Below are 17431 nucleotides of genomic sequence, written 5' to 3' on the forward strand. Positions count from 1 at the left end.
CTCTTCACTGCAATGCACATATTCAAGGATGATGTGAGTATCTTACATTAAATTTTAATTGTTAATATATCTCACTATAAAATAATTGTGTATTTACATGTTTAGACATTTCCTACTTCAATGATCATTCATTATATTTCTTGAATGCAGGGTACAGGTTTTATTGTAACTGTAGTATACTGCTCAGTGTTTACATCAGAGGCATACTCCATCCACCGCACGTCCCCTTCTCATACAGTCTATACCGCGTGCGCAGAAAACCTTACGATTCTCGTGGTAATTCCACGAAGTCTACTCATCAGGGAACTAGAACGAATGGCTATCGAATCCTCCGAATCAGTAAACAAATGCGCCTACCACTTCAACTACGCCGGTGATTTCATAATTGGTCATTTAATTAATTCCATTCTTTCAAAATATTAATTCATTCAAAGATTTCTGCCCAAGGACAGGCCATTCACTGCAAATCCTGCATTCTACAATCTTTCCTATTTTCCCTCTTCCTCTTAGTCTCCAAATACGATTCACATATCGTAATGTTGTTTACCATCTTCTGTCTTCTTCTGCACCGAACTTTACTCCCGTTTATCGTTCCTTCCAGTGTATCTTTCAATACGCAGTTTCTTCTTAGTCAGTGATCCAGCAAATTTGTTTTTCTCCTCCTGATCATTTTCACCGTTACTCTTTCTTCACCCACTCTTTCTAGTACAGTTTGAAATATAAATGCGTTTAAAATAAAATCTATATTTGCATTGTTCCGTTGTTTCTCTTATTCGTGTATAGTTCAAAGGAGACAGCAGTTTATGATTTGGTCGTATTTTTAAATAACTGTTTCCAATCTCTCTTCACGAATGCAGAAGCCAGTGACAGCGAATGATATAAAATTATGATAGGCCTACATGTAAGAAAATAAAATATCTAATAACAGTATGCACTGTTATCGTTATTTAATTAATTATTCATTTATGTTTCCTTAAATAGTCTTATTACATAGCACATGAGGTTTTCATTTTATATAAATAAGTTGTAATATTAGGTACCTGTGATCATTTTGAATGTATAAGGTAAGTGTACCAAAATCTGACACTTTAAGAAACAAATTATGAATTTTGCTTCATTACGGACAAGTTAGTTATTTATATGAGTTGGTACAGGTTTCAGAGACAAGGTATTCTGTAAATTGGAGAATCACACGAACAAAGGCTATATGAAGAGCAAATATATATATATATATATATATATATATATATATATTTTTTTTTTTTTTCAAATAAGCATGTTACTTGCACCAATAGCTGGCACGTCAAAAATCGCTTTGTCCCAAAGGCTGACACATACATGCTCCAAAATTTGACACTTAACATAAAACTTTTCTGTATGAGTTAAATTGATTTATCACTGACAATAAAACATTTATATTATACAGTACAGCGAAACAGTTAAGTTATAAGAACAATATTGAAAAAATGAAACTTAACTTTGAAATACTGTATATCATATAATGTCCTAAATTTGTAACATAGTTCTTACTGTAACAAAATTACCAAACTTTGAGATCAATTTAAGACAATGTGACACGATGTTTTTCAATTTTTTTCACTGGATATATTTATTTCTCATTGTCATATTTTGGAAAATTAATTTTTCCGAGGATATCTTTTGAGTTATACCATAGTTTGTGCTCTATTCGTGGACATTTCCATTCACTGCTACTCATGAACACTGCTTTAACATAAGCTGTGTTTTCGTTTGTATTTAAAACAAAACCCGGAAGAATTATTCTTCGTATTGTACAATTACATAATCATTTACTTTTACCTTCATTGAAGTAATGTTACGAAAGATAGTTGACTTCTCTACACCCCAGTCATCTCCTTTTCCGGATTCTAGCAACACATCAATAGAAGAATCAGATGATTCTTCAGAAGTTGTTTCTTTCCTTCTTTATTTGGTAACACCTTTTTCTGTTCCTTTGTCTCTTTGTTTTCTTCTCTTTTCTTTCTTCTTTTTCCTTTTATTTTTCTGTACAATCCTCTTCTGTATTCTTTGCATGATATTTTTTCCACTCATCACAAGTCGCAACTAATAGAACCTTCTCTTAATTCTTTTGTTAGGTATGCTTGTTTTCTGAGGCCTAAAGTGTGCATTTTTAAGGGAAAAGGAATTGTTTGACCAGAACCACTTACTGTATTTCCTTCTTGTTCTTTGTATCCTGAAAGATTATTTGAAATATTGCTTGAACCTGAGATAGGACTGCCAGAAGTGTGTCCTGAATTTTCATTCAAATTATCTAAAGTATTACGAGGGTCAATCAAATGAAAACGAGAAATCGGCTGCCAACAATTAGGTTATGCGCCGTCATGGGGGAATGTTTTTGATTTGATGCTACTGATTGAGAGCTGTATTGTCTGAGGGAGTGTTGCGCGGCAGCAAGACGAAGATGATGTTCACAGTAACGGGAGCGTTTAAGTTCTCGCAGCATAGTATGGTGCAGCTTCTAGCCGCCGAAGGCGTTTCACCAATTGAAATTCATCGCCCTATGAAGAAGATGTACGTGGACAACTGCATGTTGCGCGCCCGAGTGTATGAGTGGACAAAGCGATACCAACAAGGGCGAACATCACTGGAGGACGGACGACCCAAGCCCTGACCAGTCCCACTACAATCATCATGGAAGAAATGTTCAGCAGACAAACTCATCCGGGTAGATCGGAGGTGAACAATAGACAAAGTGACTCAGAACCTGAATGTCTGTCATGGATCTGCACATTCAAAAATCCACAACCGATTGAAGTACCATAAACTATGCGCAAAGTGGGTCCAAAATGGCTCATAAATGAGCAGAAACAACACCGAATGGGACTGAGTTTGCAACATCTGATGCGTTATGAACAGGAGGTGGAGGCTTTTTTGGAACATATTGTGACCGTGAAATGTAACATGGTGCAAGTACGAACCGCAGAGCAAGCGACACAACATGCAGTGGAAGCACGAACATCACTACGCTCAAAAAAATTCAGAAATTTCACAACCGCAGGCAAGGTGATGCTCATGCTGTTCTTAGACTCGGAGGGTCTATTAAGTTGCCACTTCATGGAGAGAGGAGAATCTGTTACCTCCGCTCGATACTCCGAATCCTCCGTACTGAATTGCGTCGTGCCGTCAAAAACAAGCGACCTGGACGTTTGCGTGATGGTGTCATTTTGTTACACGACATTGCGCGACCACACACAGTTCGGCACACCATGGACACCATTCGAGACCTGCGCTGAGAGGTGCTCGAACATACCCCTTACAGCCCGGACTTGTCACCTTGCGTCTTCCAGATTTTCAGCAAGCACAAAAGTGACCTCGAAGGGCGCCGGTTTGCTACGGTCGGTGACGTGATTGAGGCTTTGCAGCAGGGGTGCCACCAGCAGCCAAAAACTTTTATGAACAAGGTATCAAAAATGTGGTGAGCAGGTGAGATAAGTACCTAAACAATGGTGAAGATTATTTTGAAAAATAAAATTCCTCTGCGGAGAAAAATATTATTTTTCGTTTTCATTTTACTGACTCTCGTACTTGGGCCTTGCAATTTTTGCAATTCTTGTAGCTTCATCTTCAATAATTCCTATCTGTTTTTCCCTTGAAGGACATGGTGGAGGCATAGTGAACCTTTAGCTAAATTAGGAACCTATAAGAAAATCAAAGTATTTTAATTAAACATTCCTTGCAATTACCATAATAAAACGAAGTGACTTCAGTGAAAGCAGAGATTTTTTAACTTCAACATGAACAAGAAAAAAGTATTATTTTTCAATAGCACTGAATCTCACAGTGACAATATTTCATGTGAAAGGAACAAAATTAATGAAAACCACAGTTATTAAAATTTTATATGAAACACCGGTACAGAGACAAAAAAAAATAAATGTATTTTAATGAATATGATAAAAGTTTAAAGACTTCAGACAGAAGAATACAAGAAAAGAATTTGTTGAAACAGGCGATTTAAAATTATTACTTGGGTGACAAAAAATTCTGTCAGTCTTAGGAACAATATTTTTGAAACTACTCTTATAGTTGACATCCCCTGTCAGCTTTTGGTACAGAACTTCCTATTGCCAGTAGATTTAAATACCAGGTACTTGTAACGTTTGTGGAATAATATGAACAAAAACCTCATATAATGTGATTTTTTTTATTTCACCAAAGCCTGACACATTGTGTCAGACACTGAACATCTGTAAAATTAAGAGTACCAATGGCTAACACCCCTGTGGCATGTTATTCTAACTTCATTTTCAAACAAACCATGTTCTTACTATCTTCTGCATACAATTTCACATATTCATTATTAATAACAACTTAAAATTCCACATAAAATTGGCATTTATGACTAAAATAATTGTATGTGCATGCTTACCGTTTTGCTTAACAATAACGGCTATTCCATGCAAAATGATACAACAGTCTACTTTATGCAGCATCCATCATGTTTAATTCAGGTGTATTTTCAGGAGAATATTGTGCGATGTTGCCAAGATAACAGGAAGTTAGAACAAGTTCAGAAATTCTGTTTCTGACTACACATAATCTTATTACGACACATTGAAACTGAAAGTGCCAGGCTTTGGGTCAGTGTCAGCTTTCGGTGCAGTTACCTTAGTAATTTTAATGAAATGTGATTATTTGGCCGCAACACATGGATTTTTCGGCTAAGATGCTAGTTCTGTCGCATCAAATAAAATAATTTCTATTGATGCAGCTTTCTACCATAACTGACATCCTATTTGTATAAGTTTATCCACATCTGAAACAATTAAAACAATACACGGATTAATCTATTTTATTTATATTATTGGGTTATTTTACGACGCTGTATCAACATCTAGGTTATTTAGCGTCTGAATGATATGGTGATAATGCCGGTGAAATGAGTCCGGGGTCCAGCACCGAAAGTTACCCAGCATTTGCTCGTATTGGGTTTGAGGGAAAACCCCGGAAAAAACCTCAACCAGGTAACTTGTCCCGACCGGGATTCGAACCCGGGCCACCTGGTTTCACAGCCAGACGCGCTGACCGTTACTCCACAGGTGTGGACGGAATTAATCTATTAGTGAAAATTTCTATAAGACAAAATTTATGCCTATATTTGAAGAAAATTTATTTTAAAAATTTAGACCTTACGCGAAATATTTTGCAAGCTTACACACGAACTGCAGAATGTTCCATTTGCCTCCCGACCGGGAACGCGCGCAAGAGCCATGCATGCGTAGCCGACCTAGGTTGACCAGTATGAGTCCATAACATCCATTTTATTTCTTGTCATATAACTTTGATTTTGTCTGATTTTATTAATGTGGTCATATTGCTTTACGGAAAAATAAATAGGCCTACGCAAGCACAGTTAATCCTCGACTGATATACAGGATGCCAAGTAGGCCTAATTCTGTGGCTAATCCTATGACTCGTCTCGTAAAATACTATCTTGCTATTAGCAATTCCACCAATGCCAGATAATCTCACATTAAATGGTTGAATGTTGTTAAATCGTCGATTAAACTGAGTATCTCGAGGAGGGTCTCTCGATTAACTGTAAAAGAGATAAAGGGAGGTCGTATTATTATATTACTACGCTTGTTCAGTGAAGCGCTGATCATAATATGTGAATTTTTTTTTCTCATTTCGAAAGAAATAGTACAGAAAAGTGGCATCTAGAAGCATAAGAAGTAATTTAAGAATAAAATTTTTGACTAGAAACAAAGATATGCAATAACTATAGCAAAATTACTATGTATGCGGCATAAATATATTATGAGCCTATGATAATAATGATTGGATGTACTCGTATTTGGTAAATCAACAACATCCTATCTCATACAGCTTACTTTCTCGTCCTACTTTACTAGAGATATTTAAAGCGATGTGTGTGAAATTGTGTTAATTATGACAGAAATGCGAGAAAATATTATATTATTTTAAATTCTATCAAATCAGTTGATTGGACTGTCACATGTTTTTGAAGAGTGGGTTTACACAAATGTCATTTCGATTCAGAAAAATTAACGTGTAATCACAAAGCTTATAATTTTGCCTTCATGTTTAACAATCAAAAAGAGACATAATTTGCATTCATATAGTGATATGTCTACCAACAGTAGTAAATATAACATGTTTTATTTTAAAACACATTTTTACAAATATTTCGCCTTACAGCCATCACAAATTACAATTATTATAAATAATACTGGCTAAATGTTGTACTTTCAAGAAGCGACAAGATTTCGAATAAGGTAAGCATTAATAGCTCTTTTCTTAATATTTAACTGGCGTTTACAGGGTAAATAAAAAGTTTGAAACCGCTTTATTATATTTTATGTTTAATACAGTATGTTAGGTTCTTATACATAGGCTATTACCTTTTATTGTAACACAATGAATGAACCAACTGCATACAATTATAACACTCCGTTATATTGAAATCCACGATATTGGAAAAAACATTGAATTTTTAAATGGAAAAGGATTCGTGTGACCACTCTTAATTATGTAAAATTTTGTAAGAAAACTAATTGCAATATCAATTTTAAGATATCATAACAGAAAATACCGAAAATTAAATTTTCCACGAAATTCAACACAACATTGAAATTTCAAATGGAAAAGAAATGCTACGAAATGTTAATACAGTAACACAAAATAATTTTTTTTTCTTGCAAAATGTGCTCAACATGCTATCCATTTTCGGCTATGAAAGTTATCCGTGACCTTCCATGCTAACGGTACTTCTTAAAAGTGAAATGTAATAACGACTTTACACTTCTCATAAACCGAAAGGAACCAAAAAATATTCTTCATCATAGTCAAGATTAGAACTGATAAAATGGCTGTTGTTCATAACCCATATTGACTAATGAAACTTGTGACTCAATTTACAAATTAAGAGATTTGTTATTTTTTTCAACTTAAGGCTTTCAAAACTTCCGCGTAACACAGAGGGTGCCCGTACGACAGTTTGAGAACCCCTGATTTTGAGAATGAATCAACGTCCTGAGGAAGTTTACATCTGCAAAATATCTTTAGGTGTATTCTGTCTTCACTTTGGTTGCATGTTGTAAAACTTGAAGAGATACAAACACTTTAGAAATTTGCAGGATTGTCTCCTTTTCATTTCATGATGTGGGCTTAGGTCTGTTCCAAATTCATTGAGTTTCTAACTATCGTTTCCATGATCTGTCAAGATCTCTTGCATCAGCTGGTCTACACTTATGAACTTATTTGGGAATAGGTATGTCTATCATACTCTATCACACACATATCTTCGTTTATCATGACTTATCATGAAGTTATCGTGGCTTAGTTTACATCAGAGGAGAAATCTGCAATGCTTTATCTTTTATATCGAAGTTTGCACACTTCATCCCCATCTTATTTATTCGCCCATTTTCATACTCTCTCTCTCTCTATCTCTCTCACTATCATAATATTAATACTCGATCACAACGCGATAACACACTAGAAATTCCACTCCACATATCATCCTTCATTGTTACTCGTCGTCACTGGAAGTCTTTGCCGCCTGAAGTCAAGGGCTACCAATCCTTGAAGTCTTTAAAATTCAAGTTAGAAAATTATCTTATGACGAGTTGCCAAACTAATTTACTGTTATGACAAGTGTGTTGTAGTGTGTGTTTCCACGTATTCACTACATTTTTTTATATTCTAATGATATTTATCTTATTTAATCTTTTTGTTTTCATTACATTTCCCGATAATAATATGTCTATTATGTCACAACTTGAGCTACTTATAATCATAATTTTCCTTGCTATGTGTAGGCTACCTAATGAATATTGTGTTCATTATATGCTTTGTATTTTACTATATTATTATTATTATTATTATTATTATTATTATTATTATTATTATTATTATCATTTCATATTTTTATACTACGTATGTCTAATTTATTTTGACTTACTGTGCATATTTTATTATGCCTTTTCCTTTCTATCTGTATGTTTTATATTACGTCTCATTTTTACTAACTTGTTGTTTACATTGTATTATGATTATTTACTTTAGTTTGTGCGTGTGTACTGCATTTTATAAATCTGTAGTGCGTTTTGTATCACAGTTTTACTTCTGGTTGAGTGTTGGAGAAGGCCGTATGGCTTTAACTCTGTAAGGTTGAATAAACCATTATTATTTTTATTATTATTATTATTATTATTATTATTATTATTATTATTATTATTATTATTATTATTATTATACTTACTCACTTACTTATGGCTTTAAAAGAACCCAAAAGTTCATTGCAGCCCTCACATAAGCCCGCCATCGGTCTCTATCCTGAGCAAGATTAATCCAGTCTCTACACTCTTAACCCACCTCTCTCAAATCCACATTAATATTATCCTCCCATCTACGTCTTGGCCTTCCAAAAGGTCTTTTTCCCTACAGCCTTCCAACTAACACTCTTTATGCATTTCTGAATTCATCCATACGTGCTACATGCCCTGCCTATCTCAAACGTCAGGATTTAATGGTCCTAATTTTGTCAGGTGAAAAATAAAATGCGTGTAGTTCTGAGTTGTGTAACTTTGCTCATTCTCCTGTAACTTCATCTCTCTTAGTCCCAATATTTTCCTAACAACCTTATTCTCAAACACACTTAATCTCTGTTCCTCTCTCAAAGTGAGAGTCCAAGTTTCATAACCATACAGAACAACCGGTAATAGAACTGTTCTATAAATTCTAACTTTCAGGTTTTTGATAGCAGACTGGCTGACGAAAGCTTCTCAACCGAATAATAACAGGCATTTCCCATATTTATTCTGCGTTTAATTTCCTCACGAATGTAATTTATATCTGTTACTCTTGATTTAAGATGTTTGAATTTTTCCACCTCTTCAAAGGATAAATTTCCAATTTTTATATTTCCATTTCGTACAATGTACTGATCACGAGACATAATCAAATGCTTTGTCTTTTAGGGATTTACTTCAAAACCTATCCCTTTACTTGCTTCAAGTAAAATTCCCGTGTATTCCCTAATATTTTGTGAATTTTCTCCTAACATATTCACGTCATCCGCATAGAAAAGCAGCTGATGTAACTCGTTCAATTCCAAACCCTGTCTGTTGTCCTGAACTTTCCTAATGTCATATTCTAGAGCAAAGTTAAAAAGTAAAAGTGATAGTGCATCTCCTTGCTTTAGTACGCAGTGAAATGGAAAAGCATCCGATAGAATCTGACCTATACGGATTCTGTTGTACGTTTCACTGAGACACATTTTAATTAATCGAACTAGTGTCTTGGGAATACCAAATTCAGTAAGAATATCATATAAAACTTCTCTCTTAAGTGAGTCATATGCCTTTATGAAATCTATGAATAACTGATGTACTGTACCCTTATACTCCCTTGTTTTCCTCCAATATTTGTCGTATACAAAAAATCTTATCATTAGTCGATCTATTACGCCTAAAACCACATTGATGATCCCCAATAATTCCATCTACGTATTAATATTATTATTATTCCTAAATAAGTTCTTGATAAATATTGTAAACTAACTGGAAGATTTATCTGATACAGGAATTATAGAATCATATTAATTAAAAACTTTTCCTTTTGCAAACCTTATCCTTCATTTAGATAGGCTCAGAGCTAATGTTTAGAATAATATCTAAACACCTATGCTTTTATCCAAATACGTTTCAATGTAATACAGTGTTTCCTTACATTTGAATGCCGTAATATTCTCTACAGACTATTCACTTGTATGACCGAATTTAATGCTAAATCTTGGCGTTGTGTAATCGCGAAAACGACACATTATCTCGTAAGTTTCCTTTGTAAGAGCGTTAATACCTATCTGAAATAACAGTGGTAGGGAGAAAGCGTTCTACTCCAAAGACAATACCCGTCGCCCTTACAAACAATAAGACGTAATTGTAATTTTTCGTGATGTGGGTGTCGACGAGATGTTGTCGACGTTGGAATTCACTGTAAGGCCTTGGGACCCATGAGATGTATTGCGGTTGCCGGCATCCTCTTTCACAAGTACTGATAAACGAACGAAAATCATCCCGTGGTTAATAATTACGGCTTATCGATTTCTCCTACATCTGAACGTTCCTGTATTATATTGCACTGACGCAAGATTATGAAATTCCCTGTGGCCCAAATTTCCTCTTGCCGGTCGAGTGCATTTGTTGATGTACACAACGAAGCAATGCCTTCTCATACTTTGTCTCTCTCATAAGTATTAAAATGTCGTAGTGTGGGACGTGGTGCCGCTTCTGTGGCTCAACCTTAGTACGCTTGTCTTTCATCCAAGCGACTCTTGTTCGATTCCCGGCCTGATCGTAATAGAATTTGTTGTGGACAAGAAAAGACAGAGTTTTACTGGGTGTAGGGGAAAGGAGGGTAAAGTACGCACTTTTTTGGATTTTGAGCTCTAGATGCTTAGTGGTTTAGTTAATACATGTGAAATTTTTATAGAAAATAGAAGAATGTTTCCAAAACATGGAGATTGTAAAATCTTAAAATAATATTAAATTCTTCTTCAATTAATTAATTACATTAGGTACAGGAAATGCGAACTTTTAGAAGACATATGAGCTGTTCAGATCAGAAGTGGTGTAAGTCAAAATTGTGTAATGAGATTTAAAGTAAAAATTCTGTAAAATACAGCTCAAAGTAGCAATTAATATGTCCTTCGTGCTATCCACTGACTACTAATAGTTTAAATAAATTGATTATTAATTGCTACTTTGTGCTGTATTTTACAGAATGTTTACTTTAACCCTCATTACCCATTTTTGACTTACACCACTTTTGCTCTCAACGGCTCATATGGTCTAAGAGTACGCAGTAGTAAAGTTCGGTAGTACGCATATACTATATTTATTTTAACTATTATACGTATATCATAATTTTGTTTCTTCTGTCAACAGAGGTGAATTCAAACTTTATGGTTCATTAAATCACTTAGCTGATAACAGATTTTAGCAACAAGAACAAAAAGTAAACAGACAGAGACACAAAAATCACAACTAACTTTAAAAATCAAATTTATTCACAGTCATCACAAACAAACAATCCACGTCCACTGTAACTTGTGCAGTGCTCACGCCACCAATTATTACATTGGTCACATTTTATCTATTCTCAGTCAGGAGGTTTCGTATGCTCTTCAGAACACAGAGGACAACTAATGATGTTCGCCTCGTTTATATTAAAAACCTGTGCAGTGGATATTTTGCTCTCACTTCTAGCTAGTCTTTTCTTTATCTGCTCCATCATTACTTCCGTAAAAAAACACCTTTCTCTCGGATTTCCTTTCATATTTCCCCATTGTCTCCTGATTTTTGCAACTCCACTGAAATTAGAAAAAAATAAATCATCTTGGATTCGAATAAATAGGACATAATTAAATGAAATTTTAAAATATAATAACCATTTTAACTAATATAAAATAAACAAACGTAAGTTAAAATATTACTTTCAAAAGCCGATTGTCAGAAAGGCTGCTTTTCGTCTAGAATATGATGTTTCTTCAAATATTACTTTTGTAAGAATACCTAGTACACATAACTCTCCACAGATATACATCATGCACAGCGTGGCCCGCTGAAGTGTCGTGCAACTTGAAAATGGGTCACAATCCTGTCATCCATCCACAATAAGCAGAACCCGAATCACGCTAGTGAAGTGGGTAGGCCAGTCTTGTCAATTTATGCCCATAGGAGCAAGCAAGCTCTTTAGAGCTCAGGAGAGTCTGAGCGTTAAGCGGAAAGGAAAGTGACAGACGAAAGAGGTAGTATATACCGCTTGGTCGAGCTATATTCAGGGTGGCCAGCACTGATGCAATAGATAAAGGGAAAAGAACTTACTAAAACTGTATCCATGTTAAATTTAGATTTGTCTGAGAAGTATAAGTGCATTATAAGAATGTGTTTTAATTTTAATGTTCATTTTTCACAAGTTTGATTTTTTTGTTCAAAAGAAATATTTTCTCAACTTCCTTTTATAGAAAAATGAAATTTTCAGGTATAGGCCTATTTATTTAGTAGCTTTAACGAATGTTTTCATAAATCTAATAAACCATTAATATCTATTACTGAAGATAGTGTACTGAAAATTGTGAAAATATTCGCATGGGAATTGTTTGTAAGGAAATGAATTAACAAAGCAACTACTGTTACATCATAAGCAAAAGATACGTGTTCATGTGTTGTAAAAATGTGAACTCTATAGCTTCAGCATATTTCGAGAAAATAATTTAATATTTTGATGATAGGAAGTTGCTCATCAATATCACCTTAAAAGCATAATGCGATAAGAATTTTGTTATGGAATATTAGTTAAACTTAAAACATATACAGCACCTAGGTAACTTTGCTTTGTATTGTAATATTGTTTTGATTAGTTTATTGATTACTTTTATAAGGCTAAAAGTACCATCAATATAAATTCCAACTTATCATGTCATAATCTCTTTTTTTGAGATATCACTTTCTTTATGAATTATGTGTTTCATCCCTTTAGTACAGTATAGTTTTACTACTATGGAATTTAAGTGAATATTCCTTCTTAACTCTTTATTATGTTATTAACATTTAAAACACAACTGCAATATTAAGAAATTGGTATTAGTACTTTTGTTTTACAGACACTATAGATCATATCAAACAGAAAGAAGGCATATAAAAATAACGACATAAAATTTCACGTTCCGTTTGAAGTTTGTGCACCACTGTCTTTTTAATCCAACAGGCTGCTTATTCATATACACAACCCTTCCTCTTTCCATACTTAGCGCTTGAGCCCGCGCACGACCTCAAGGTCAGAAAAATGCGCTTGCCTTGACATCACTGGGGTAGGCACTACATACATACATACATACATACATACATACATACATACATACATACATACATACATACATACATACATACATACATACATACATACATACACTTAACGTTGCTCATCCTCTTTCTTTGGTTCACAGGAGCGGTGTAGGTATTAGAGTGAACACGTGGCGCTAGACGGCTAGAGTATTTGCTTCCGATTACTTGGACATGCCGAGTCCATCGTTATTCAACCGATGCGCCAAACTCGTTTATCACTGCGCCTGAGGTGCGCGACAGTGCTGACGGGACGCCATGTTTATCACATCCCCCCGTCTGTGCCTGACAATTGGCTGGACTGGTGGACCGAAGAGTTGTGTTATATCGGGATCCATCTTGCGTAAAACTCTTCCTACTTCCACAATAGCCTATAATCATCGTCCTATCTAAAGGCGTCCTCATACAATCAGTATTTCCTTCACCGGAATACTGATAAAGATAGTAATGTCGTACAAGAATAGACTTGCCAACAAAGAGGCTTTACAATTTGAGCTCTTCTGATAGAATTCTAGAAGCTTACAACATGGTGTTGAAGACATGAGAGATTTATCAAATACCTACAAATATAATGGAAACACGCAGCTGCATTTCTCATACATTTATTATCAACATTATTAGTTCAGTGAATGAATATTCATTAACTACACATTGATGTTCACCCGGTGACAGTTATAGATAACAAAAAAATATAAATAATTGTTAGAATACAAATACGCTTCAAATCTAAACACTCATCAGAAAATATGTAAATATTTACAGATCTAAATAGTCTACTTACCATTTTATATATATATATATATATATATATATATATATATATATATATATATATATATATACAGGGACATCAATTTTTATTGTACCTGCGTTTCTAAATGTACTTGACCCCCACCCCTTTCACTAATGTCCCTGCTAACGTCAGTCACACAAACTTACGGCCGCTGTTGCTAGCAGTGAAGTAAACCGTACCAAGTACAGTGTGTTTCAGAAATATGTTGCGTTTTCTATAGAAGAAAGAGCTTATATTATTGAAGTTTATTTTCACACAGGTATGGTATGTAGCATAACTGAATTTATCTGTGTGGACTGAGCACAAGTGAAGATTAGAGTTACCGAAAGTACGGTACTCTATAATATGGTACGGTACTTAACAACATTATTTAAACAAGGGTTTTGTTTTACTATTTGTAGGTATGAAGGACGATGATGGAAACTGGAATTACAATGTAACCGAATGTGAACAACAGTTTTTTTTTTTTTCCTGATTATATCATTACGGAATATTTTCGTAGAAATGTCATTAATCTGGTAGAAAGGATGCAGCGAGGTCGTAATAAGTCGGTCAAGAAGTTAGCTGTAGAAATTGGGGTTTCTTACGGAAGTGCTCACAAAATTCTCAGGGATAAATTAGGTTAGTAATATGCTGAATAAAGTAGACATTACATAATGTATATAACCGCCTGAAGACTTGAGTTTGTGAAAAAAAAAATTGTTACTATCCTACTGTTTTTTGATAAAATACTGTAATGACCAAACTGAAAATCGTAATACTATATTTTCCTGTAACATAAATGGATACACTACTTTTCTCTCCTCCTATAGCTAGTAAAATGATTTGTTTACATATTGCACTAGCAACTCCAAACTCCTGTAATTGAAGGGGGGTAACAGTGTTTCCGAGTATAGCCAGGTTAATGTTAAAAATGTTAGTAAAAATAAAGTGATGTCCCTGTATATGTATATATATATATATATATATATATACCTTTGTGTACAAATCGCAGTAATTCAGTAGTACATACCTAAATACTTACGTGTAAAAAAAATCCAAATGCTTATCAATAGGCTATATACTTGAATACTTATTTGGACGAATTTAACTACTTTATAGTAGCTACATAGTCTACCTAAATCTTACATGTACAAATTTATTACGTACCAGTATACAGTATATATAAATATTTATGTGTACAAATAGAAAACTTTACTGTCTTGGCCCATAGTTTAAGGAACAATCCTGGCGTTTGGTGTGATTGAGGAAGATGACTAGAAACACTTGCTAGGATTGCCTGTCTCTGGACATCGAATCCCAGACCTCTTCATTTCAAGGTACTATGTCTTCAGGGCTATCACTCTCGGTGGATTTTAAAACACATATACATACATAGTTCAGATTTACAACATTAGCCTTAGACGCAAACTTAAATTATAATTTAGTACATTCGCCACAGTGATTTACTCTCACTTCACTCATTATACTAAAACAATTAGCTTACTACGTTTTCGTGGAGTATTCAAATCGATTTGAATATGTTTACGTACTGAATACGTTTCCCCCCCCCTTCCCGATCCATGTTTTCATGCAATTTTCGATACGTATTGAAAACTATTTGAGTACGGAATTGAAGTTTCGAAAGCAGTTACCTGTTGGTTATGTTGGTCATCCTACATCTCTTGGCTATAAATTGCGTTGCGTTTTCTAAATGAGGGGCAGAAAACTTAATACTCTTTCTGTTAATGTTGAATGGTAATAACGGCTTTTAGCAAAATACAAAATAATGTGAGTTAGTCTATATATAACACGACTTTTGAACATACAAAATTGCGCTTGCTCTTGCTAAAAAAGTTGACGATAGTTCATTCACTTTTAGTATTGAAATCGTTTTGAATACGAAATGCATTTCCATGCAACTCAATTCGTATTGGATACGATCTGATCCCAATTTTTAGGTATGACCTTGAGATTAAGATCATTTTGAAACTCCGTTTTCATAGAGGTTTCAATAGGTAAAAAGGTAAAGGTATCCCCGTAACATGCCATGAAGGCACTTGGGGGGCATGGAGGTAGAGTCCCATGCTTTCCATGACCTCGGCACTAGAATCAGGTGGTGTGGTCGGCACCACGCTCTGGCCGCCTTTTACCCCCGGGAAAGACCCGGTACTCAATTTTTATAGGAGGCTGAGTGAACCTCGGGGCCGTTCTGAAAGTTTGGCAACGAGAAAAAATCTTGTCGCCACCTGGGATCGAACCCCGGACCTCCCAGTCCGTAGCCAGCTGCTCTACCAACTGAGCTACCAGACGTTTCAATATGGTAAGAATATTCAAATCGATTCGATTACTCCATGAAAACGTAGTATATGACATTTTTCACTCTCGCTAGAACACTTTTCAATGTCACTTCAAAAATTTTTCATTGCTATTATAACAGTATAATCAGCAGATTTCGCAGTCGCATGCAGTTACGAAGAGTGGTGTGTATAACATTTTAGATGCAACGACTAACTTAACCACAAAGATTCGAGAAACTCAAAGGTCTTATGGTAGAGATTTGTAGGATGATGATGATGATGATGATGATTATGATGATGATGATAACGATAATATGACATCAATGGTAGTGGATAGTGATGATATCATGATGGGTGAAATAAAAAAATACGAAAATGATGCTTATGTTGATGAAGACGATGAAGAAAATGACGAATCAGGAGATGGTGATTATGACATTGACGACTGAAGTGATGATGGTGATGATAAGGACGAAGGCCATGCAAATGTTGTAAGCCCTAAATGATAATGTTAATAAGGGTGATATGGACGACAACCATTATGATAACGATGCTGATGAGAATGATGATAAAGGTTAATATGGTTATGACAATTACATCGATGATGGTGATAGTTGTAGTTATGGTGTGGCGATAATAAGTAATTTAATAGACGAAACTTCTGAACACCATATTGTATGACGAAGTCCATGAAATAATACATGATGCTAATGTTTTTCTTTTCTCATTGGCAGGTACCATACTTGACCATGCATCATTCACTTAAGTGTCCCCATCTATAAACGATGCGCCGTACCTGTAGTTACTTTTGCCGCCTTAGTCATTGTCCTCAGTGCACCTTAGGAGGCGAGCTACATACTCGTAGTATCGCATGATGAAACTGCTAATGATTAATGGACCAATAGTGGAATATCGGCAGGGGAAATGAGAGCACTCCATAAACATAGCAAAAGCACCTTCTTTATCCTCACAAATTGCACGTGAACCAGTGAGATTCGGACCCGTGTTACCACCACGAAAAGTCGGCGCTCTAGAAGTAACAACTGAGCAGTAAAATTTGTAAGAAAAGCGCCACGTAACCGTCCAGGTTTAACAAACTGTGATGTTTATGAGAAGACGAAAGAGATCGGTGTATTATTAATCGTCAGGAAAACGCTCAAGAAATTGGATAGATATTAAGTAACACACCGAACTCAGGTTCTCTCCTGTCATTGTATTCAAACCTTTGTCGTTTCGAAAAATTCACCTCAAAGTAGCAAAATATGTATCGATATACTTCCAGCGGTGATTGTTGCAGATCTATTCATAATAAATTTAATAATTCGATATCTTATTTTCCATCTGCTGAAACCCTTATTGAAGTAACTCACAGTCGCTGTATAAATTTAATACAGTTTGAAATCTTTATTTATATTAGTCTGGATTAGAACAATTTGAGTTTCTAAATGAGC

Source organism: Periplaneta americana, chromosome 9, assembly GCF_040183065.1.
Source record: "Periplaneta americana isolate PAMFEO1 chromosome 9, P.americana_PAMFEO1_priV1, whole genome shotgun sequence".
NCBI lineage: Eukaryota > Metazoa > Arthropoda > Insecta > Blattodea > Blattidae > Periplaneta > Periplaneta americana.